This window comes from Miniopterus schreibersii (genome assembly GCF_964146895.1).
Source record: "Miniopterus schreibersii genome assembly, chromosome: X".
NCBI classification, from domain to species: Eukaryota; Metazoa; Chordata; class Mammalia; order Chiroptera; family Miniopteridae; genus Miniopterus; species Miniopterus schreibersii.
This window is the reverse complement of record NC_138104.1, coordinates 60,897,857-60,922,481: the sequence shown is the minus strand read 5'-3', so window position 1 is coordinate 60,922,481 and position 24,625 is coordinate 60,897,857.

The window sequence follows — 24,625 nt, the reverse complement described above, 5'->3', positions numbered from 1 at the left end:
CAGGTGCATTTCATTTGGGAAGCTTATGTTTTCTCAGGCTCACTGTTTTGTATGCTTATTTTGGGTATCCTGGGAAGTACTTGTGTGTCAACCAATGTCAGGAACTCTCTAGATTTGGCTCTGCTGTTCTTATGTAGTTGGTTGGTCTGAGGCTCTCTGTGGACAATCTCCTCTTGTCACTTATTTTGCCTCCCCCCTTTGCTTGCCTGGTCTGTCTCCAGTGTCTTCTGAAGAGAGTCTAGGGTGCAAGCCGGTTAGTGTAACTCAGGATATTGCTCCCCTTAAGAGATTTTGCTGTCAAGCACACACTGTGGGGAAGTTTAAGTCTCTACTTCAAAGCCGACTTCTTTGTTTCTACAAAATCCTCCAATTCTAGTTCCCCATACAGTGGTCTGCTACAGGTACTGATTGAATTCAGTCTGTTGCTTTTTCTGTATGGGCAGTTTCACCTGGGATGTGCTCAGGGGGTTTGATTCAATGAGACTCCTGTGAGCATGTTGCCTACCCAGCTCCCAGAAGGGTTTTAAGCTTTTCCTCCAGTTCCCAAACAATAGTCCCTGAGTGTCTGATTCTTCTCTTGTAGTCCTGTGAGCTGTTCTACCTTCTCCCTCAGGACTGTGCCCTGTGGGGGATATCTGGGTCTTCAGTGAGCTGAGCCAGCCCCTTTCCTGTTGGGGGTGGTGCTCCTAGCCTGCTGGAGAGATAGGCATGCTCTGCCCCTCCTTTCCCAATTCTGGTTGGCTGATTGCACAGGGTGCTCAGTTCAAACTCTTCACAACTCAAGCACAAATGCAAGCTTTTGCTGGTCTGTCTCCCCAATTCAAGCCAGGAACCTGAACACTCATTCAACAATCAAATATGCACCAAGCAACAAACAAGCAGAGAACTTACTTTGCAAGGATCTGGTGCTCTTGCACCTCAGATCCAAGCAAAAGGAATTACCAAGTCAGCCCCATGCATGTCTCCAGCACAGCTGAGCTCAGAAAAGCTGGGGCAGCTCTGTGTTCACTATTCTGGCTCTCCTCAGAGTAGGTCAAAAATCCCTAATTCACCGCACCAGCAGCTCTGGTTCCTCTCTCTGGCTGTGGGAGGGCTCTGCTCTCTTCCCTTCCCTGTGCCACACAGTTCAAATGCTTTCTGGGGTTCTACATAATGCCTCACAGGAAAGCAGCGGGTCCCTTTAGGTCGCTGCTGAGTGCAGCAATCTGGTCCCTTTCTGTTTGAAAGCAGCATCTTAAGGGAAAGCCTTTCCTGAGGTCAGTACCTGGGGTGAAAATCTCCTGCCAGTGTTGCTGCCATTAGGCTCAGTGTTTCACAGGGAAGGCGCAGACCCCTCTTCGTAAGCACACTGTTCCCCTGTCTCCCTCTGCCCGCCCTGCACAGGCTCTCTTTCCCTTTTCCTTCACTCTGGGTTTTATATCTCAGCTTTTGGATGCCAGTCCACACTCCCAAGAGAAGGGAGCTTTGCAACCTATAACCCTTGGGCCAAGCACTGAATTCAGGGAGGACTCCCCTTTTCCATACCCCCTGTCTTACCAGATTCTATGATGTTTCTTCAGTACTCCTTACTCAAAATATGCCCAATCAGGTATATTTCCTTTGTTTTCTCAAGCTGTATATGCAGTATTTTAGCTGCAAATCCAGTCCATGTCTTGGAGCAAGGGTACACTGCTTCTTGTCAGAGTGCTGCCATCTTTCCCAAGTATCCAGTTCAGGATTTTTAGGTGGGTTATTCACTTCATCCTTTTTCTGATGTTCCAATCTGAGGGAGATCACTTGCCTGGTGGTTAGTGGCTTCAAACACACATTTAAAGCTTTTGAGGAAATACTATGAACCAGAGAGATTATTATGATAACTATAAATGAGATGATTCTCAATGTTTGGAGTGCCCTTTGTAGCCATGGTCCCCAAGACCTAAACCAATGAAAATCGAATAAATCAGACTCTATTAATGGAGTCATATTTTTAAGCCATGTGGTTTTCTTAGTGATTATGTGTAAATGAATTTCAAAATTCCCAGAAGTATTTTAAAATTTATTTTATTATTGAGAGTATTACAGATGTTCCCCATTTTCTCCCCTCTCTCGCTTCTACCCATCTCCCACCCCATTCCAGGCCTTCATCTGTCTATTGTCTGTGTACATGGGCTATGCACATATGCTTATAAGTTCTTTGGCTAATCTCTTCTCACCTTCCTTCCTGTGGGATTAATCAAGGTGTAGAAAATAATGTTGCCATAGCACAGACACATTCTTGTTTAGCTAAGAGATAATCAAAGCTTATCCTATTGTCAAGAGAAACATTACTCAGCAGCTATTGATTTAACAATAGATTCTGCAATATTTTAAGGCCTAAGGAGAGGTTCCTGATTATAACCTCATTTGTATTTACTCCTAACCAGGTCCACAACTACTAGGCACCTGCCAATGGTAGTGAATACTGAATCATAAACAACCTTGTAGTCCTTTCAAACTAAACAATGTAAATGTAGGAGAGTTGATCAATGAGGTGTCTCAATTTGTTTGTGAACAGTTAGGGACACAGTTAGATAACAAGTATTGCCTGATTTTGTGCCAACCATCTAGGCATTTATAGCCCAAGGAGAATGATAACCTCCACAAAAAAAGATAGATTATGTATGGCATAAGTCACTTCTTCTGCTAAGGTGGCATTGTTAATGGACAAACCTGAGTTTTTAATGAGAAAACCCATATCTGAATGGTTATCCTCCCAACCACCTCTTAGCAATGACCTGGGATATACCAATGATGGTGTTATTTTTTTCAGGTCCATGCCAGAGTAAAAGAAATAAAGAAAACAAGGAAGGGCTTTATGTTTAGTTAAAGTATAAAGTCTTGTTCTGATGTCTTGGGTGGAAGCAGTCTACATTGATGACAGCTACTTCTCTTCCCTATCAATTTGATTTATAGGTCTCCAGCATATGTAAGGAACAAATTTCAGGTGGAGCTTTCTTTAGCTTTGGGATGTGTAGCCAAGGCTCAGTGCCTTTAGTTTTGCATCAATGTCTGTGCTTAGAAGTATTTGGTAAGGTCCTTTTAATGGGGCTTTAAGACTGTCTTCCTCTAATGATGCTTCCAGAATACCTAGTCACCAAACTCTAGGCTGGGGCTAACAGAATCCCTTGAGTTAAGATCTGGAAAAGCTTCTTTAACTTAGTGATAATAGGAATGAGTATAAAACACTGAAAACTTAAAGTAGTTGGTCATAGTAGCATAAAACAATAGGGATACACTGAAAGTTCTATAATAATATACATTGGTCTACTGCTGACTATCTCATGTGTAGTGATTTTGTTTCGCAAAAGGTGTACTGAAAAGAGTCAGCAAGACCAAAGGCAATATCTTAGGTCAAGGGATTCAGCAAGTTTAGAGATTTTGTTTGTGGATGATAGTGACAGTGATAATATTTTTTAAATTTTATTTTTCAATTACAGTTTACATTCAATATTATTTTGTATCAGTTTCAGATGTATAGCGTAGTAGTTAGACAATCATATACTTTACAAAGTGTTTTGCCTAATATTTCAAGTACCCACCAGGCACTACACATAGTTATTACAATATTATTGACTATATTCCCTATGAACAGTGATAATTCTAAGGACCTTTTCATTAAGGCTTGTATGACTTGTCCATGAATTTGGTACATAACCACTGAGGATTGTAAGAGGTATACCCCACGTGGAAACACAGTTTCTAACAATTACTTTGCCACTGTCTTCACAGCCTTGTGGACAAGGAAGACTTCAACCTATCCTGAAAACATACATAGAATAAAAAACATATTAATAACCCATAATAAGTGCAGTTAATAAAGTCCAGGTGCACATGTTCAAAAGGTTCAGAGAGAGGATGTCTGAGGCCTCTGGGGACAAAATTAGTTTTTCCAGATTTATGGACCTCGCAGATCAGACATTACTGGCAGACTGCTTTCATAAATTATAGAAGTCTCTCACCAATGCCTTATCATAATTTGAGTCGTCTTAAATGAACTGCGGTGGGTGAAGGAATGCAAAAACCAAAAAATGTTTGCCAGGGAGCAATGAAAACCAAGTGGCTCTAGGGTTCGCTTTTCTCCATATCCTCACCAACACTTGTTGTTTGTTGATTTATTGATGATAGCCATTCTGACAGGTGTGAGGTAGTTCCTCATTATAGTTTTGATTTGCATTTCTCTGATGACTAGCAATATTGAGCAACTTTTTTTATGTCTAATGACCATCTGTACATCTTTTTTGGAGCAGTGTCTATTCAGGTCTTCTCCCCACTTTTTAATATGGTTGTTTGTTTTTCTGGTGTTGAGTTGCCTGTGTTCTTTATAAATTTTGGATAATAACCTCTAATAGATGTATCATTGGTGAATATCTTCTTCCATTCTGTAGGATATCTTTTCATTTTGTTGATGGTTTTTCTTTGCTGTGCAAAACCTTTTTAGTTTGCTGTAGTCACATTTGCTGGTGAGAATGAAGACTGGTGCAATCACTATGGAAAACAATGTGGAGGTTCCTCAAAAAATTAAAAATAGAATTGCCTTATAAGCCAGCAATTCCACCTCTGGGAATATATCCAAAGGAACCCAAAACACTAATTTGAAAGAATATATGAACCTCCATGTTCATTACAGCATTATTTACAATCACCAAGAAATGAAAGAAACCCAAATGCCCATCAAGAGATGAATGGATAAAAATTCTGTGGTACATTTATACAATGGAATGCTACTCAGCCATAAAAAAGAATGAAATATCACCATGTGTGATAGCATGGATGGACCTAGAGGGTATTATGCTAAATAAAATAAGTCAGACAGAGCAAGACAAATATCATATAATTTCACTTATATGTGGAATATAAAGGGCAAAATAAACAAACAAACAAAATAGAAACAGACTTTTAGATATAGAGACTAGATTGATTATTGCCAGAGGGGAAGAAGGTTGGGGAGATGGGTGAAAAATTTAGAGGGTTTAAGAAGTACATATTTGTAGTTACAGAAAAGTTACAGGGATGGAAATTACAGCCTTGGGAATATAGTCACTAATATTGTAGTAACAATGTATGGGGCTAGGTGGGTACTTGAAACATTGAGGGTACCATTCAATCAAGTACATGACTGTCTAACAGCTATGCTATAATCTGAAACTAATACAGAATAATATTTAATGTAAACTGTAATTTAAAAATAAAAAATAATTTTAAAAATCAAGTGGTTATCTTGGGTTTCTCATAGCTCTGACTGTTCATTTAATTTATAGTCATTGTTGCTTGGCAGGCATGATTCAGTGGTTGAGCATTGACCCATGAGCCAAGAGGTCACCGGTTTGATTCCCAGTCAAGGCACATTGCACAGGTTGTGGGCTGATCCCCAGTAGGGGGCATGCAGGAGGCAGCCAATCAATGACTCTCTCATTATTGATGTTTCTATCTCTCTTTCTCTCTCCCTTCCTCTCTCTCTAAAAAAAAAAAAAAAAATCAATAAAAAACACAGTTAACTTACAGCCATTGTTTACCCATATTAATTTATTTGATTTAGGATCAGACTGTTGCCATGTTACAAGGATATCAGCAAGGCAAGGCCTTGCAATAGGGGTTATTTTTTGTAGAAGCAAAATGGATTTCACCCACATGTGCCACCATCTTTATAGATTCCATTGCTGCTGATTTCCCATGAAAGTCAACTAGGGCATTTCCTTGATACTCAGGTTCAGTATTTTTAGTTTGAGCTTCTATTTTAATGACAGTAGTTTCAGAAGGTAAGAAAATAGTAGTAAGAAGATCATTTACTCATTGCCAATTTTTTATTGGGGTCTTAGAGAATATAAGAAAATCCCTTTTCCCCATGACATTCCAAAATCATGGATGAACCCAAAGGCATACCAGCTATTTGTATAAATATTTACAGTTTGTAGTTCTGATAACTGGATAAAGGTATGAAGTTCTCCTTGTTGTGCTGATTTAGCTTGTGAAATGCTTCCCTTTTTAAGTGAATCATATTGTTTAGTCATAACCAGCTTGAAAATTTTCTTTTTTATTAGTATAGTATGACCCATCTTCAAACAACATTAGATCAGGATTAAAGGGGTGGCTCATAAGTCAAGATCCAGTGTCACAAAATGGGGTGTTATTACTTCATAGTCATGATGTTTGCCTTCATCAGGTAGAGGTAGTAACGTAGTAGGATTAAGGGTGTTGCAACATTTAAGATGTAGATTACGTGGTGAAAGCAGATGGCTCTCATAAGAAGTTAGTCTACTTGCAGAGAAACGTTGAGTCAATTCAGAGTTAAGAAGACTTTGAACAGCATGTACAGTTTACAAATAAACATCATTTTCCAGAATTATATCTGCTGAGGCTTACACTGACCTTGCAGCTACAGCTATAGCCATAAAAAATCTAAGATAGGCAAGAGCAACTGAATGAAGTTGTATGCTATAATAAGCAACAGGCTTATGTTTATTACCATGTTCTTGTACAAGCATTCCGAGAGCTTGATTATCTCTTTCATGCATATGTTACTTTCAAAACCTAAAGTAAAAGGTTTTGAATAGTTAGGTAGCCCTAAAGGCAAAGGAGTTCTTGCAGTGATGGTTTTAGTCTTATAAAACCTTGCTCATGTTTATCTTTCCAGGGAACACGTCCAGGGACTCAAGTTTTAATAAGTTTATAGAGTTGGGAAGCTAATAGAGAAAATATAGGAACCTATAATCTGTAATAACCAGCCAAGTGTAGAAATCCATGAAACTTCCCCTCCATAATGACAAGTCTAAGAAATTCCTGGATTAGCTTGATTCTTTTGGGAGACTGCTGAATTTGTTCAGTGCTTAGATCATGACCTAGGTAGTGACAATGTCTAAAGATATATTTAATTTTTCTGTAGAGACTTTACGTTCTTTTTCAGCTAATGATTACAGCAAATAAATGGAATATTTTATGGATGGTTTTTTTGGTAACTGAGCACATCAAGAGGTCATCTAAATATTGTAAAAGGGACAACTTTCTTGGGAACTATGGGTGCTCAAATCTTGGTGAAATACTTGAGAAATAAGAAGCCTCAGGCCCCAGTTGGGTGACTCATTTGGAGTGTCATCCCATACACCAAAAATAAAGGTTGTGGGTTTGATTCCAGGTCAGGGCATATATCTGGGTTGAGGATTCAATTCCTGGTGGTGGTGCATACAGGAGGCAACTGATCGATGTTTCTCACATCGATGTTTCTCTCTCTCTTCCTCTCTCTAAAATAAATAAACATATCTTCTGGTGATGATTAAAAAGAAAAAAGAATAAGCCTCAGTGAGCTCGTGAGGCATAACTGTCCAAATATGTTGTCAATTGTTTCAATTAAATGCAAATAGATATTGACTGTTGGGATTTGCAGGAATGTTGAAAAGGCTGAACAAATGTCTCCAACAGTGAACCATTTTGAGTCTGATTAAACTTGTGACAAAAGGGTATTCATGTTTGGAATGATTCAAAAAAGAAGAATAACTATCTTATTAATAGTTCTCAAATCCTGGAAAAATCACCATTCCAATCCATTTGGTTTCTGGACCTGTAAGATTGGCATGTTGCAGAGGCTAGTACAGGAAATAATTAGCCTCTGGGCAACTAGGTCTTTGATACGTGTGTTGCTTTGTATGGCCTCAGGATTTAATGGATATTTTGGTAATTTGGAAAGTTAAGTTATATCTATCTGAATTTTCCAATGTCATTGTTAAAGGTAGTCCACAGATTTTGGGACACCTTGATTAAATTTAAGGACATTTGTTTGAATACTTCCTCTTCTATATGAAGATTAAATTGTAAGATCATGTTAAGTTTGGCAAGGAAATTCTAAGGTGAAGTCTCCTTTTAATTTAGAAAGAAGATCTCTACCTAACAGATGGACTGGGCCTGTATCACATAGCAAAAAGGAATGTTTTTCAGGAAAAAAAAAGCCAGTGTCATTTGTAGTAGTTGAGATAAAAATTCTATCTGAACTTTATTAGATACCAGCACTATGGAAACCTTCTTTTCACTCCAAGGAATTTGTTGTCTTGTGAGGGTGAGTTTTAAAGTAAAAAAGGTAGCTCCAATATCAACTAGAATTTGACAAGTTTTCCCATTAGTTTTAATTTTAGTTTCTCCTTGGCTGTTTAAAGGAATTACTACTAATAATTTACTAGAAAACTAATCAGATCCCCGTAAACTATGAGAGAGATCCATATGGGGGCACTCTTTCGGAGTGCATTCGAGTTGATGTTGAAGAATTTGCATAGGGCTTTTGAAGAAAATATCTTTTCCAGTATCGCTGTTAATTAAAAACAAGACATTGATTTCCAGGTCAGTGATTTAATAATAAATCCCCAAGGAATGCAAAATGACAAGCTAAGGAGTTATTTTGGGTCTTTGGCCTTAGAAGCTTTGTAGCTGTGAAGCTAATAGTATGACAGATTTTTTTATTCCAATCTTCTTCCAGGATCCTTTCAAAATACTCAGTTATAGAGTCTTAGCTTGACTTGCTTCTGGACTCAGGGCTTGTGAAAGAAGACCATGGTGTGCATCTTGGTCCTTTCCAAACACATCCAGCCCCAGCAGAGGAAACCACAAGCTGTGAGGTGTAGAAAGCTTCAAACAGGGTACTCAAGACCAATCACAAACAGCTTCTGATATTGGCCTGCAGCAGAGACCATCTGAAAGACTGGGAGTCCTCACAGATCTACCTAATGCATAGAAACAAACACAAAGAGGCAGCCAAAATGGGGAGACAAAAAAACAAGCCCCAAATGAAAAAACAAAATTCTCCAAATGAAATGGAGGTAAGTAATCTATCAAATATATAGTTTAGAATACTGATTATAAGGATGCTGAGAAAAGATATAGAAACTATGAAAAAAATTAAAAATAACATAGCAGAAATAAAGAATACATTGGAAGGAATTAACAGCAGATTAGTGAAAGCTGAGGACTGGAACAGAGAATTTGAAGACAGGGTAGAAAAAAATTACTCAAACAGAGATCCAAAAAGAAAAAACAAGAGGACAATTTAAGGGACTGTGGGATGACATGAAACATAAAAATATTTGTATCATAGGAGTGCCAGAAGGGGAAGAGAAAAAGCAAGAGACAGACAATTTCTTAGAAGAAATAATGGCAGAAAACTTCCCCAACCTGCTGAAGAAAAAGTCACACAAGTTCAGGAGGTACAGAGAATCCCAAGCAAGAAGCACCCAAAGAGGCGCATGCCCAGACACATCATAATTAAAATGCCAAAAATTCAAGACAAAGACAATCTTAAAAGCAGCAAGAGAAAAGCAAGCCGTTACCTACAAAGGAGCTCCCATAATGCTGTCAGCTGATTTCTCAACAGAAACTCTACAGGCCAGAAGTGAATTTCATGAAGTATTCAAGATAATGCAAAACAAGGATCTGAAATCAAGAATACCCTATCTGCTTGTTCAAGTTGGGGTACCTTGCTCTCAAGCACACTTTTTTAAAATTTATTTTTAAATCTTTTAAAAATTTTATTCAGTTACAGTTGACATATAATATTGTATCAGTTTCAGATGTACACCCAGGTGATTAGACATTACACAACTTACTAAGTGATCATCCTGAAAAATTCCACACTCATCTGACACCATATACAGTTATTAGAATATTATTGACTATATTCTCTAAGCTGTACTTTACATCTCCATGACTATTCTGTAACAACCAATTTGTACTTCTTAATCCCTTTAACTTTTTCACCCATTCCACCAGCCCCTCCATTTTCATAGCCACTTTCTTAATTACAGACTCATAATTTATATTCTGGACTACTGCAATTACTCATTGCAAATGCCATACAAAAGTTCTTGCCTCTCCAATCCATTCTTCACTCAGAATCAGTATCCGTATATAAAACATATCTAATCCTTTTGCTTCTCTTTTTCAATGTCTTCAAAACTCCCACTTTCTTTAATAAAGCCTGAGCTTAATATGAAGCATGAGACACTTCATGATACCACCCACATGCTTAAGCCAAAGCTTTGGAATCATCCTTGGTTTTCTTCTCTTCCCTTTATCTCCATTATCTATCGGTAAATTCTGTGTCCAGAGTCTCTAAGACATATCCCAAATCTGTGCACTTCCCAACACACTCCCATGGCATTTATAGCTACCATCTGTACCTGAGCTACCATAATATGATCTCTGTCACTCTTACTATTGCAATGGCCTTCTGTTTCACTCTTGACTACCTATATAAAGCGTATTCTTTGAACAAGAACCAAAGTAGTCTTTTTAAAAAGCAAATCATATTATACTATTCACCTGCTCAGTACCTCCAATGATGTCCTATATCATTCAAAGAAAGTTACATATAAGACTCTAAATAAACAGAGGGTGGTCACTGATGCTGGTATAAGAGGATGCATAGATCATTCCTTTCATGAACACACTTATAATTAGAGCAATTCCTCTGGAGAGACAACAGGGACAACTGAACAGCTTCTGTACAACGAAAAAGAATGAAAACAGAGAGACCACACAGAAAAGATTGAGGAAACCTGGGAGTCCCCAGATTTTGAAGGAACCCACCAGGAACAGAAGAGCTATTTAGTGTTATTGTTTAAATTCCCCCTTCACTTAAATAGTCCATGCAGAAGCTCTATCCACCTTTTTTTTTTTTTTAATGCACCTGGAACATTCTCCAGGATTCATAACATATTTGGCTACAAAACAAGCTTCAGTAGATATAAAAAAACCTAAAATTATATCAACTGTTTTTCTGACCACAACAATATGAAACTAGAAATTGACTATAAGTAGAAAACTAGAAAGAATTCAAACATGTGGAGATTAAAGAACATGTTACTGAACAATCAATGGGTCAAGGAGGAAATCCTAAAATACCCTGTGACAAATAAAAATGAAAACACAAGTCCCTCAAATTTATGGGATGCAGCAAAAGCAGTTCTAAGAGGGAACTTCATAGCTATACAGTCATAACTTAAGAAACTAGAAAAATCCCAAACAACTCTACTTCACACCTAAACGAAGTAGAAAAAGAAGTACAAACAAAACCCAAAGTAAGTAGAAAGTGGAAATAAATACTAAAAAAAGTAGAAGAGATCAATGAAATGGAGCTGATTTTGTGAATGAATAAACAAAATTAATAAACCTTTAGTCAAACTCATCAAGAATAAAAGAGATAGCCCAACTAAATAAAGTTATTTATGAAAGAAAAGAGGTTACAACCAGCACCACAGAAATACAAAAGATCATTAAAAATACTATGAACAATTATAGGCCAACAAATTGAACAACCCAACAGAAATTGATAAATTTCTAGAAACAAAGCCTTCAAAGACTGAACACAAAGAGAGAGGAAGGGAATGGAAAGGGGGGGGGGAGAGAGAGAGAATCCGAACAGAATAATTACTAGCAAAGAAAGTGAAGCAGTATTAAAACAAAAACAAACAAACAAAAAATTCCTCCAAAAATGCCCAGATCCAGATGGCCCTACAGGAGAATTCTACCATATATTTCAAGGTGAATTTATATCTATTAATCTCAAAATAATTTTAAAGTGAAGACAAAGAAACACTTCCAAACTTATTCTATGAAGTAAGCATTAGCCTGGGAAAACCAAAGACTCTACGAAAAAAGAAAAATGCAGGCCAAAGTCTTAGATGAACTTACATGCAAAAATTCCCCCCAAAATACTAGCATAATGAATTCAACAATACATTATAAAGATTATACACCAGCATAAAGTGGAAGTTATCCCAGGGATGCAAGTATGGTTTAATATCTACAAATCAATTAACATGACACACAATATCAACAAAACCAAAGATAAAAATCATATATGAGCTTCTCAATGCAAAAAAAGAATTTGACAAAATTCAATACCCATTTATGATAAAAACTATCAGCGAAGTGGGTATAAATGGGATTTACCTCAACAAAATAAAGGCTATATATGACAAACCCACAGCTAGTATCATACTCAATGTGGAAAATCTGTAATCTTTTTTTCTAAGGTCAGTAATAAGACAAAAATGCACACCCTCACCAATATTATTCAATATAATATTGAAAGTTTTAGGCACAGCAAAAAGAAATGAGTGGCATCCAAATTGAAAACTAAGAAGTAAAAATATCACTATTTTCAGGTGCCATGGACTCCTTAAAGACTCCATTGAAAATTATTAGAATTAATTAAAGAATTCAGCAATAGCAGGATATAAAGTTAATATACAGAAATCTGTCACATTTGTATACACTAATAACAATGATGAGGAGAAATTAAGAAAACAATGCCATTTATTTAATTTTTTATTGAATTTTTAAGGTGATATTGGTTAATAAAATTATATTGGTTTCAGGTGTACAATTTTCTAATACATTATCTACAATCATACAATTGCATCAAAAAGAATAAAATACCTAGGAATGAATTCAACCAAGGGGGTTAAAGACCTGCACTCTGGAAACTATAACACATGAAGAAAAATATTGAAGAGGGCACAAATAAATTAAAATATATATTATCATGCTTATGGATTGGGAAGGTCAATACCATTAACATTTCCATACTATTCAAAGCAATCTAGAGATTTAATACAATTCCTATTGAAATATTAATGTCAGTCTTAGACTGTCAGAACTAGAATAAGTATTCCTAAAATTTATATGGAACAACAAAAGACTGCAAATAGCAAAAGCAATCTTGAAAGGGAGGAACAAATTTGGAAGTATTATATTCCTCGATTTAAACTATATTACAAAGCTAAAATAATCAAAACACTATGGTACATGGTATTGGCACAAAAAGAGACACATAGAATAATGAATGGAACAGAAGCAAACCTTCTCTTATATGGTCAATCAAACTATGACAAAAAAGACAAGAATATATAATGGAGAAATGACAGTTTCTGCAATACCTGGTGTTGTGAAAACTGGACAGATACATGCAAAAAATGAAACTGGACCACTCTTTTCAACATATATAAAAATAAACTCAAAATGGATTAAAGACTTAAATGTAAGACCTGGAACTATAAAACTCCTAGAAAAAAACATAAGTGGTGAACTACAGGTGTCCCCCCAAAAATGTATTCACACTTTAAATGCTGATAGCTCAATTTTGAAAATAAAATGTATTTTAATAAACACTGCCTTTATAATTATTCACAGTGTATGTATACATTTTGGGGACACCCTATTTTTGACATTAGTCTTAGCAATATCTTTTTGAATATGTCACCTTGAGCAAGGGAAACAAAGCAAAAACAAACAAAAGGGACTACACACTAAAAAGCCTCTGCACAGCAAAGGAAACCCACTAACAAAACAAAAAGTGAAACTATTGAAGAGAAGAATGGATTTGCAAATGATATACTCTGATAAGGGATTAATATCCAAAATATGTAAGAAATTCATATAGCTCAATAAAAAAATAATAATAATCTGATCCAAAAAATGAGCAGAGGACATGAAAAAAACACATTTCTCTAAAGAAGGCATACAGGTGGCCAAGAGACATATGAAACGATGCTCAACACCACTAATCATCAGGGAAATGCAATCAAAACCACAATGAGATACCAACTCACACTTTTCAGAATGGCTATTATAAAAAAGTCAACAAATAAAAACTACTCTCAAGGTACAGAGAAAAAGGAACAATAGTGAACTGTTGGTGGGAGTGTAAACTGGTGCAGCCATTATGAAAAACAGTATGGAGCTTTCTCAAAAAAATTAAAAATAGATCTAATATATAATCCAGTAATTTCACTTGAGAATTTATCTGAAGAAAACAAAAACTCTAGTTTAAAAGACAGAGACATCCCTATGTTCACTGCAGCATTATTTACAATATCTAAGATATGAAAGCAACCCAGATGTCCATCAATGGATGAATGGATAAAGAAATGTGAGATTATATATATATATATATGGAATATTACTAGTAATGGAATATTACTCATCAATAAAAAGAATGAAAATTTGCTATTTGTGACAACATGGATGGATCTAGAGAGTATTATGCTAAGTGAAATCTGTGAGACAAAGACAAATAATGTATCATTTTACTTATGTGTGGAATCTAAAAATAAAACAAAACAAATGAACAAACAAAACAAAAAAGGACCCATAGAAACAGAGATCAAACTGATGGTTGCCAGAGAGGAGTGGGGTGGGTTAATGGGTGAAAAAGGTGAAGGTGAATAGACTAAAAAATACTATGATTACTTTGCACAGTGACAGATGGTTACTACACTTAGTGTGGAATCACATTGTAAGGTATATAAATGTCAAATAACTATAACATACACCTGAAACCAATATAATATTGTATGCCAAAATATAAATAAATAGGTGGCAGTGCATGGAACACATGAACTACCTTAAACTCTGTTATTTTTTTGTAAGAAGTCTGATTATTCAAATTTATTACCATCAAGTGTTATGCAATGATTCTGTAGTTTTCTTAACAAATAGAAAGCAATATTCCCAACTACTCTATTGCTATCTATCCTCTTTTTTTGCTTTTTGTTTATGCAAAGCACTATCACAACTTGACATTACATCATTTAGTTTACTATAGGTTTACTGTTTATCTGCCTTTGTTATTATCTCCAGTGTTTAGAACAGTGAAGGATAATATTTAATGTTACATAAATAAATAAGCAAATAAAAAGTATAAGTAAATAAATAAATAAATAAAAAGGACTCTAGAGAGTCAGTCTTTACTCCCTGCTACTCCATCTTCCTACTACCTCTCTTTCTGTTCCTCATACACATCAAATTTATCCCCATATTAGTGTTTTCTCTAAGCAGTTCCTTCCGCCCTAAATGCACTTCCTCTCTAATGTCTCATTTCTGGTTTCTTCTCACCATTTTGGTCTGTTTAAATGTCACCTCCTCCAAGAGGCCTCTCTGGACCACTCAAGTTAAAATCTACCCAGTTAGTCCTTCATATCACTTGATTTTTTTCTTTGCATAGCACTTACAACTATCTGCTATTTTTTGTTTATTATTTGTCTTCCTACACTACAGAGTAATTTCCATGAGGGTAACAACATTGTCTTGCTCCCTACTTTATTCCTAGTGCCTACAATAGCGTGTGGAACACAAGAAATACTCCATAGGTATATGTGGAATGGTTAAATTATCCCTTCCTACATCTCCAATTTCTTCTCTTACCGCTCCCTTTCTCACTCTGTTCTCAAGAATCCTTTTCAATATTGTGAAAGTCCCAAAAATTCCATGTTCTTTCTTGATTTTGTTTCCTCTTTCTAAGATGCCCTTAAACTGAATTCTTCTCCTGGCAAAATCCTAGTTATTTTTTCAAAACTCAGTTCAAATGTTATTTCCTCTAAGAAGCCTTTTCTCATGTCTACAGGAAGAATACAGACTGCCTCTGTGTTGCTAGGGAGCCTTGTCCATATAATCATTATACTTTGTATTTATTTACTATCATCAGTTTATTGTCTGTCTCTCCTTCTGAAGTGATTTCTAGTACTTTGCATAGTGACTGGCATTAAATAAATGTTTGCTGAATGAATAAATGATGTCAAAGCTGAAGCTGTCTATGTTCTACCAGACCAGTTCCTTAGCCCCCTTGAGCTACTGGTGAGACTGCTCGGATCTGAAAGACTTGACCATTGGAGTCAGATAGTCTCGTCTATGTTTCTTACTAGTTGCATGGCCTTGGATAAGTTATTTCACCTCTATAAGACTCAGGGTTTTCATTTGTAAAGTGGGCTAACAAGGGTAGCGAACAGTCTCAGTTTGTCTGAGCCTGAAGGATTTCCTGAACACAGGAATTTCTGTGCTAAAACCAGGTAGGTCCCAGGCACACCAGAAGATATCCTAGATAATGCCTACTTTGTTGTGTTCCAATAAAACTTAGAAATAACATATATGAAGGGCTTTGTACCTCTGTTATCTGGCTTTTCTAACATCTTTCTCTGTCCCTTCCCCTTACTGATTTAACTGCAAATATTGGCCTTCCACAGGATTTCTCAGAACTTTCTTTGTTAGCTTTCCCTTTGCTAGCTGACACTCCCAAATCCAATGAAAGAAATATAGCATGGTGTTTAACCTTTTGGAGTCTAGAATAAGACAGAACTGTTTTGACTACTAACTATGTCTACTAACTCTGTGATCTGAGAAAACTTATGTAATCTCTTTGAACATCAGTATCCTCAAATAATGAATAAAAATAATAATACTGATGTAGAGGAAAAGTTGCTTCCACCTTTTTCTTCATCCTCTGCCTCCTCTCTTCTTCTAAGAACAGGTAATGCTAACACCAATAACAGAAGCCTGTGGCATCGATTGGGTCATATTTACTAGTGAGTTGTCACTATGAATAAAAAGGTCATGTGCATCTTTATGCAGCTTCTACCTTTCTTTTGCATTTCATGCAAGCCTGCTTTTATAGGACAAAACTAGCTCTAAGTTCGCATATATCTCTGTTGTTCATCATTGTTATTGTCTCTCTGTTATTTTGGACTCTGTTCTACTTAAGCCCTCCTCTTCACATGCACACAAATGCACACTTTATCCTCTATGCGACTGAGTGAGACACTGAATTCAGAACATGCCCTTGGCATGTGCATATATCTTCTCTTAATCTCCCGATTCCATACATGTTGTTAGAGGTAGCAAAGTCCCAAGTTTGTTATTATGAGCCCCAAATGCACTGAAACAGGATCCTCACTGTCTCAAGATACCAAAAAGTGTATACATAAGATCCCTGGTCTATGATCCTAGACTCCTGGAGTTTGTGTTTTCCAGAGTAATGGGCTTAGGACACTCACTCATATAAGACCTGATAGTCTGTTTGGGGTTTGCAAATATCCACTTGTAGGTATAGAAAAGAACACTGAATTAACTTCACAATTGACATCACTACCTTTGTATAAACACAAAACTTTTCAGATCCCCAACATCTGGACCTCTGATAGATGTATCTTTAAGTTAAACCTTACTTAGTTTCTCAAGTTCCCCTCTCAGGCTGGGATCTTCTGGCACAATGGTAGGCAATGGGCTCCTACACATTCCCCAGATCTTAATCTCTAGTTAGACCTGGAGACTCCAGGATGTCTCCAAAGTCAATCACATGTACCTATATCAAGATTTCCCTTTTTCTCAATTCAATGAAACTATGAGCTCTGCCTCCTGCTTTTATCCTTACTATGAATTTCTGTCCACTCACCTTTACTTGTATTACAACCTATTCCCTGAAGACAGAATCCAGGTTAGTGGCCGTTATAATTTTGTTCAATTAAGTGGGTTCAACAACCCATTGCTATGCCCCAGTCAGTCAATAAAAAAACAGCAATGGACATTGTTCCTGACTACTTTGTGCATGGTTTTATCTCCCCAGCTCTGATTTCACAGCTCCATACCTTTGCTCCCATGACTACCTTCAATTGGGGGACTTTTCAGGCTTTGTAGACATTGGTTTCCCCATACAAATTTTTATTCTGCCCCTCTCCTTTGTTTTGGCATTTCTCTGTTACCTCAAAAGAAAACACAGTGAATTAAGAAATTTGGACAGCCTAGAACTTAATATATACTCTACTTTGGTATTAGTAGGGCACAGGAAAGATGAGTATCACATTTTTAGCTCTGGATTCTATTTTTATATTATTGCAGTTAAAGTTATGAATGACCTTTTTGACAACCTTTTCCACAAGCCATTCAATGAGCTTACAAGTTAAAGAAACTATAGACAATGACTATAGTCAAAAATTTCTAAGTAAATTTCACATCTGCTAATACTAAGCCAGGTCTTACGCATCCTGGTCCTTGTTTAATTGATTATTTGAATGTAAATGCTGGTTTGTACATTTAGTTATATTAAATGTAATTTGGTTTCATCACATTGTTCTTCTCTATTAACAAAGTTGGGAGAAAAATCAGTTCTAATCCACCCCTTCAAAATCCTGATTATAGTTAAAAGGGACTATTGGTTGCATATCACTCACTTTGCACTGTCAATGCTTGGCATACTTGAAAGATATTACTCTGACTTCTGACACTCAAACTTTTGGACACCTTAAGATAAACATAATCATGCACCCACCATCTGCCAAAGGTCATAATGCCATCCTGATAGAAGTGAACACCTTATCCTAATTATTCTTATCATTTTCTTTTAAGAATTATTCAATTCTCAATACATATCTTAGTGTTTGGGATGTCTCTTCCTATACATCCATCCCTACCATTTCTATTTCCACCTGTATACATCCCATCATGTGGAAATTGGCAGAGAGATGCAAAGTAGAATATTTGCTATACCTCCTACAGATGTAATAATCAATTTGTCTTCTTTCCCACTGCAGAATTTGCCTTGGTAGTAGAATATTCTCCTTTAACCAGAATTACATCTTCAAAGCAATCATGGAAACTCACCATGTAGGGTTGTGGAAAGTCAACAGAAGTCCTCAAACCTATAGATCCTGGATCCAAATATTCAACTGACTACATAGATTTAGCCCATCGTCCATCACTTCTTCCTTTGCCTAGCCCACAAAGGACTTGTTTTTTACTTCATATCACTATATTGTCCCCATAAATATAATATGAGACACTGTACCATGTTGTGGAAGAACTTCTGGACTTACATGAGCATTGGGGTCAGCTCCACTCTTTTGTTTAATGGATATGTGTATGAGAGTGATCATGGGAAGCTTCCCACTCCCAAATCAACAACTCCCAGGAAAATGTTAAGGCTTCTTAGTATGCAAATTCAGGGAAACTCCAATCCTGATCCTCCAGAGGAATGGAGTGAAAGTGCTATGATAGTAGAGAAAGGTGTATTTTCTTCCCTGAGTCACTTTAATCTGGGCAAACCTACCCACCCATCATATATACCTAAAGGGTCGAAAAGTAAACCACCGGCCAAATTTCATTCTAAAGAATAATTCAAAGCCTAGTACTGCTTCCTTTCCACTGCTTCTTATTGATTCCACATTCTGATAATTCCAGCACGTGCTCTGGCCCTCTTCACCATTGGCAATCTATTTCTACAAACTAGGAAACCATACTTCCTTCCAGGCTAGCTCCCTTCTACTGTTTAGACACATTGAGTTGTAAAGGTTTAAGTTTAGATAAGTTTGCCTGGGGGTTGGCCACATATAAAGTGATCAGTATAATTGACTGGACTTCTGAATCTTTCCCACCTAACATTTCCTGGCATAATATAGCAGTGGCTGTTATAACATTATGGTCAGAAAGAGCTAAGTTTAAATCCTGGCTCTGCTACTAACAAGTGACTTAATGTCTCTGAGCCTCAGTTTACTCATACATAAAATGTGAATATTAAAAGAAAAACAAAATTGAACTGGCAATGTTAATATGTGCTATAAGTCTTTCTTCCCCTCATGTTAACCATTGGCTTGACAGCACCTTTGTTCTCAATATCTGTGGCTGGTCCAGTTATTGCAACCCTTGTTCTGGCCCTAGAAGTTGGTCCCCAACAGATCCTGGCTCACTGCACCCCATCTATTTCCCTCCTAAATCAAGTTTCTGAATGCTGAGTCCTAAAAAAATAACCTTAAGTTACATTTCTGGACCAGAGGATTGTCCCCTTACTCACCCAATAAGGCCGGATAAGGATGCTTACATTTCAGACACAATGAGAGGAAATGCTCTAAAGTTGTAAAAGGAAATAGGTTCTTATAGTGTCGCAGGAAATGAATTTCAAGGACACACACATAGGAGGATTTTAAGTTCTAGTGTCAAAGTTTATTAGAGTGAAAACAAAGGGAGTGCTTAGGATAGAAGAGGCAAGATCACAGCAATGGGAGTGCGCATAAACTGAGCTGCCTAGACTCAGGAGAGGAAGTTATAGAGGCAAAAAAGAGAGTCCTTAAAGTCTACTGCTTTTCTAGTTGTACATTTTGTGGGGACCCTTAGAGTTTAGGAGGAAAAAAAAGGAAAAATACAGCCTGAGAGAAGGAAGGGCACATAGGGCACAGATGTCCCTTAAAAGGTTGCTGCACTCAACGAGGGGCTTCCCAGGCAGGTCTAGCAGTGGAAGCTGGTTGACGTTGTTGGTCTGTCCCCAGGTACTTCATGCCTGATGTCTCATCCACAACCAGTTTAGCTCTGTCTCACTGTGGGAGAAGCCCAGCTTCTGGGGCCCCAGGCCCACACCCGTGCCCACCAGGACCAGGAGGGCCACAGCCCAGAGCTTCAGTGCCATCATTCCAGCACCCAAGGCTCTGCTCGTCTAGCAGTTTCTGCTCCTGGCTGCACTCTGGCTCAACACTGCTGCCAAAAAGAGACTGGGGTATTTGATAAGCTTTGTTATGTTTCCTTGGGCTTGAGAGAGAACAGGCTTGCTTTCAAACTATTCAATCTTTTCCCTGGCTTTTCCTGGGCTTGCATCCTTATTGAATCTGATCTGTTTCCCAGATTTCCCAGGTTTGTCTCCTCCCCTTTATGGTCACCATTTTGGCTTCTATTGCACATGCACCCAATGAAAGGACTTCCCCCTGTGCCATCTCTTCTTTCACCAGTGGTAGTGGGGCAGATTCCCAGGGGTGACTATAAAGTTTTATCAGGCTTAATCAGATATCTGCTTTTGATTGGTTTGCTCCTTCCCTTTTGGTTAAAATCTAACTGCCTACTATAACAAAGTGACTATTTCTATCATCTAGTTGACAATCATTTTTCTGGCCTATAAGTATTTGTAGGTCTAAATTCTGAGACTCTAGCATGTGAGATGCTCCGTGGCATACTAGGAAGACAATAGGGACTTTAGAGTAAGAAAATCCTTGATTAAAATCCTGCTATGAGGCAAGTTTAATTCTTTGAGCTTTTGTTTCCTTTAATATAAAAATTAAATGACCCAGAAGAGTGTGTTCTCCCCTTATCCCTTCTTTTGTTTCATGGAAAAAAAAATTTAGGTTGACCTAGCCTAAATTTTTTAAGATAGGGAAATGGGCGGTGGTTGGTGAACTTTATCTCAGCCATATAAAGGGGAGGCTTAGAGTGCAAAGAGTGTTACAAAAAGAGCCAGGGAGAATAAAGCAGAGTTCCAGATTTAAACAAATTAATTAGATTACTAAAGCTATGGCCTTCTTGGCATTGTTGTTTTTGTTTCTGGTTTCTTTATAGTGCTCCTTCATTCTTTACCTCATGTTGTTTTTCCATTCTGACCTCTATTTGCCAACCTTTTCCACCCCCAACACCCATGCACAGGCACACACACACACACACACATACATACTTGGAGTGAATGACAATAAAATCCTACAAGCACAAAGAGCTTCTCTAAGGGACAGCAGCAAATGGAGCAGGTAGGCTAACTCTACTTCCAACTTTGTGGGAGTGGTATCTTGAAGGGTGGAGTGGTAAGGACAGATTAGAGGAGAAAAGCAAGCCGAGTCCTCAGGGCCTGTGTGTGGCAAGGAAGAGAAAGGAAACTTGGTGGCTAAGGGCAGCCAATGTAATTCAGAACCTCTCATGTCCACAGAGCAATAGGCCAAAAGATACTTTGTCTTTGTCCTGAAACCATGGTTTAAGCATATCCATGCATATTTGTAATACAAAATTACTCCACAACACATCTCATCTTTATTGTTGTTGGAATAGTAAACACATGTCCCTTTTCTACTTCTCCTCCAATTCCCAAAACCTTTTCCTTGCACTAATTGAATTCAGAAAGACAGATTTAATTCACAATCTCTCTCAGATAAAACAACAGCTATGTAAGGCAGAACTGTTTAGTGAAAACTGAATGGGCTTTTGAATAATAGTTTTTTGGTTCAGATCTGAACTGTGTCACTTACAAGCTGTGTGACCTTTGGCCAGAACTTAAGCCTCCATTTCTGGGTTTATAAAATTGGAATTATAGTATATTACTCATGGGTTGTTGTGAGAGCTAAATGAAATAAGGATTATAAAGGATTTGACACTTAGTGATTGACTAAATAAATAAATGTTATTTACATCTCCATCACAGACAGAGGAATTTCTAGGTACAGGCTACTATAGTTTATGATTCATTTGGTTGAGTTTTATGCTTAAGGCAGAGCATCTGCAGCCACCATATGCCTGGGTTTGAATCTTGACCCTGCTGCTTACTAGGTTTTTCAACTCTAAAACTGAGATTGTGATTATGATAATACGAGTAGCCATCCTATGTGAGAATTAAATGAATTAATATGTATAAATGTTTAGAATGGTAGCAAGCACATAGTAAGTGCTCAATAATGTTTACTGTTCTCATTTACCTAATAACTCCAAACGTGTAGGGAATTTTGGTCTGCTTTATTCACTGCTATTTTCCAGCACCTGACAGTACCTGGAACATAGTAGGTGCTTAGTATGTATTTTTTGAATGAATGAATGAATGAATGAATCATATTCACCTTCTATCCTCACAAAAATTTGAATTGGGAAGTCTCAAGAGAAGAAAGAAGTTAACAACAGGAACTAAAGCTGAAAAGGTCATAATACAGAAAAGTTGGAAGAACAATAAAGGGCCATGACAAGTCAAGTACAAGGCAGAGTTAAGAGAGAGTAGAGCATCTGAGGAAGTAAAACCTAATGGTCAATAAAAGATATAGAGAAAAGAAAGGAGCAGATACAGGGCCATATTCATAGCAGCACACAGCAGAATACAGAATCTAGTATTGCTATATAGAATGATAAGAAAATCTGGATAAAACAAAATCATTATTGAATGCAATATAGAATTACTGAGGCAACAAGAACTAGAGGAGTTAATAATACAGAAATGAAAGTATCTTGGAGGCATAAGCAAAATTCCATAGCCACTTTTATCTTTGTAGCATTTGCCTATTCTGGGCATGGGCGAGAACCTGGAAATCCAGTCTTTTCACTAGTGTGGAGCTGCTGCTGGGTGACAATGAAAACGGCAGAGCTTTTGGTGGAGATGGGAGACCTCAAGTACATGGCCTATATCCCCACATATCATTGAGAGATACTAGAAATACCTGGGATAGGAGGTGAAATCCTCCGAGGAAATATTCTATAATGTAGAGCAGGGTTTTATGGCACTATTGTGAGTCAAAAATTAGAGTTCAGGATCCACTAGGAGACTAGCCATATGAAATTCCCCAGGCACTGAGTTGAAAGCCCTTCAAGTGCTGTAGCAAACCAGATGAATATTGAGCCTTTCAAGGAGTGCAACTCAGAAGCAATTTAGCACATTCCTTGATTGGATTAATGCCAGTAGAGTAAAGGTTGAGGCCTTTCTATAGGAAGATAATCTTAATCTCACCTTCAACAATGTTTTGCACCATATCTAGCATTCACAAGAAAAGAATCATGTGTAGCTACAATACAGGATCATGTAATCAAATGTGAGAGAAAAACAGACATTAAAAATGCATCCATTCTTTTGAATAGATGTTTCAGGTTTCTTCAGATATATTCCCATAACTGGAATTGCTGGGGTATTAAGGCAGTTCATTGCAGCACTACTTACAATAGCCAAGATTTGGAAGCAGTCCAAATGCTCCTCAGCAGATAAGTGGATTAAAAAGTTGTGGCACATTTACAAAATGGAATACTACTCAGCTGTAAAAAAGGAAGAAATCTTAACTTCGGTGACTGCATGGATGGACCTAGAGGGTATTATGCTAAGTGAAATAAGCCAGTCAGAAAAAGACAAGTACCATATGATTTCATTTATATGTGGAACCTAATGAACAAAATAAATAAAATAGAAACACATTCATAGATACAGAGAACAGACAAACAGCTGTCAGAGGGGAAGGGGTAAAATAAGTGAAGGAAAAAAGAAAACACACACACACACACAAACAAAACCCAAGACACAGACAACAGTACAGTGATTACCAGAGGAACAGGTAGAAGAGGGGGTATGGGGGATAAATGGTGACAGAAGGAGACTAGTCTTTGGATGGTGAACACACAATACAATATACATATGATGTATTATAGAATTGTACACTTGAAACTTATATAATTCTATTAACCAATGTAACCTCAACCAAATCAATAAAAAATATGTCCAAAGATGGTTCAAATATTAGCATTAGCTGACAAGAACTTTACAATGAATACAATTAATATGTTCATGAAAGAGAAGAGTGAGTGAATAAAATAGGTAAAAGGAGAATTTCCTCAGATATTTGAAATATATAAAAACGAATCACAAGGAAATTTTAAAACTGCACAATACCTAAATTTAAGAATGAGTATAGTCCTGGCTGGTGTGGCTCAGTTGGTTGAGCATCATCCAGTGAACTGGAAGGTCACCAGTTTGACTCTGATCAGGTACATACCCAAGTTTCAGGTTGTATCCCTGTTTGGGGTGTGTATGGGAGGCAACCAAGCAATATTTCTTCCTCATATTCATGTTTCTCTCTCTAAAATAAAAAAATATATATATTTTAAGAAAGAGTGAGTTTAATGGGTTTGACTGAGGGTCCCTTATACATGATATGACAGCTGGATATCCATATGCAAAAGAATACCTCACTATAAGGCATACATTTTTCTCTTGATGCTCTTAAGATTTTCTCCTTGGCTTTTACTTTCAGCATTTTTATTGTGGATATCTTTGTGTTTACCCTATTTGTTATTGTTGAGCTTCCTAGATATTTAGGGA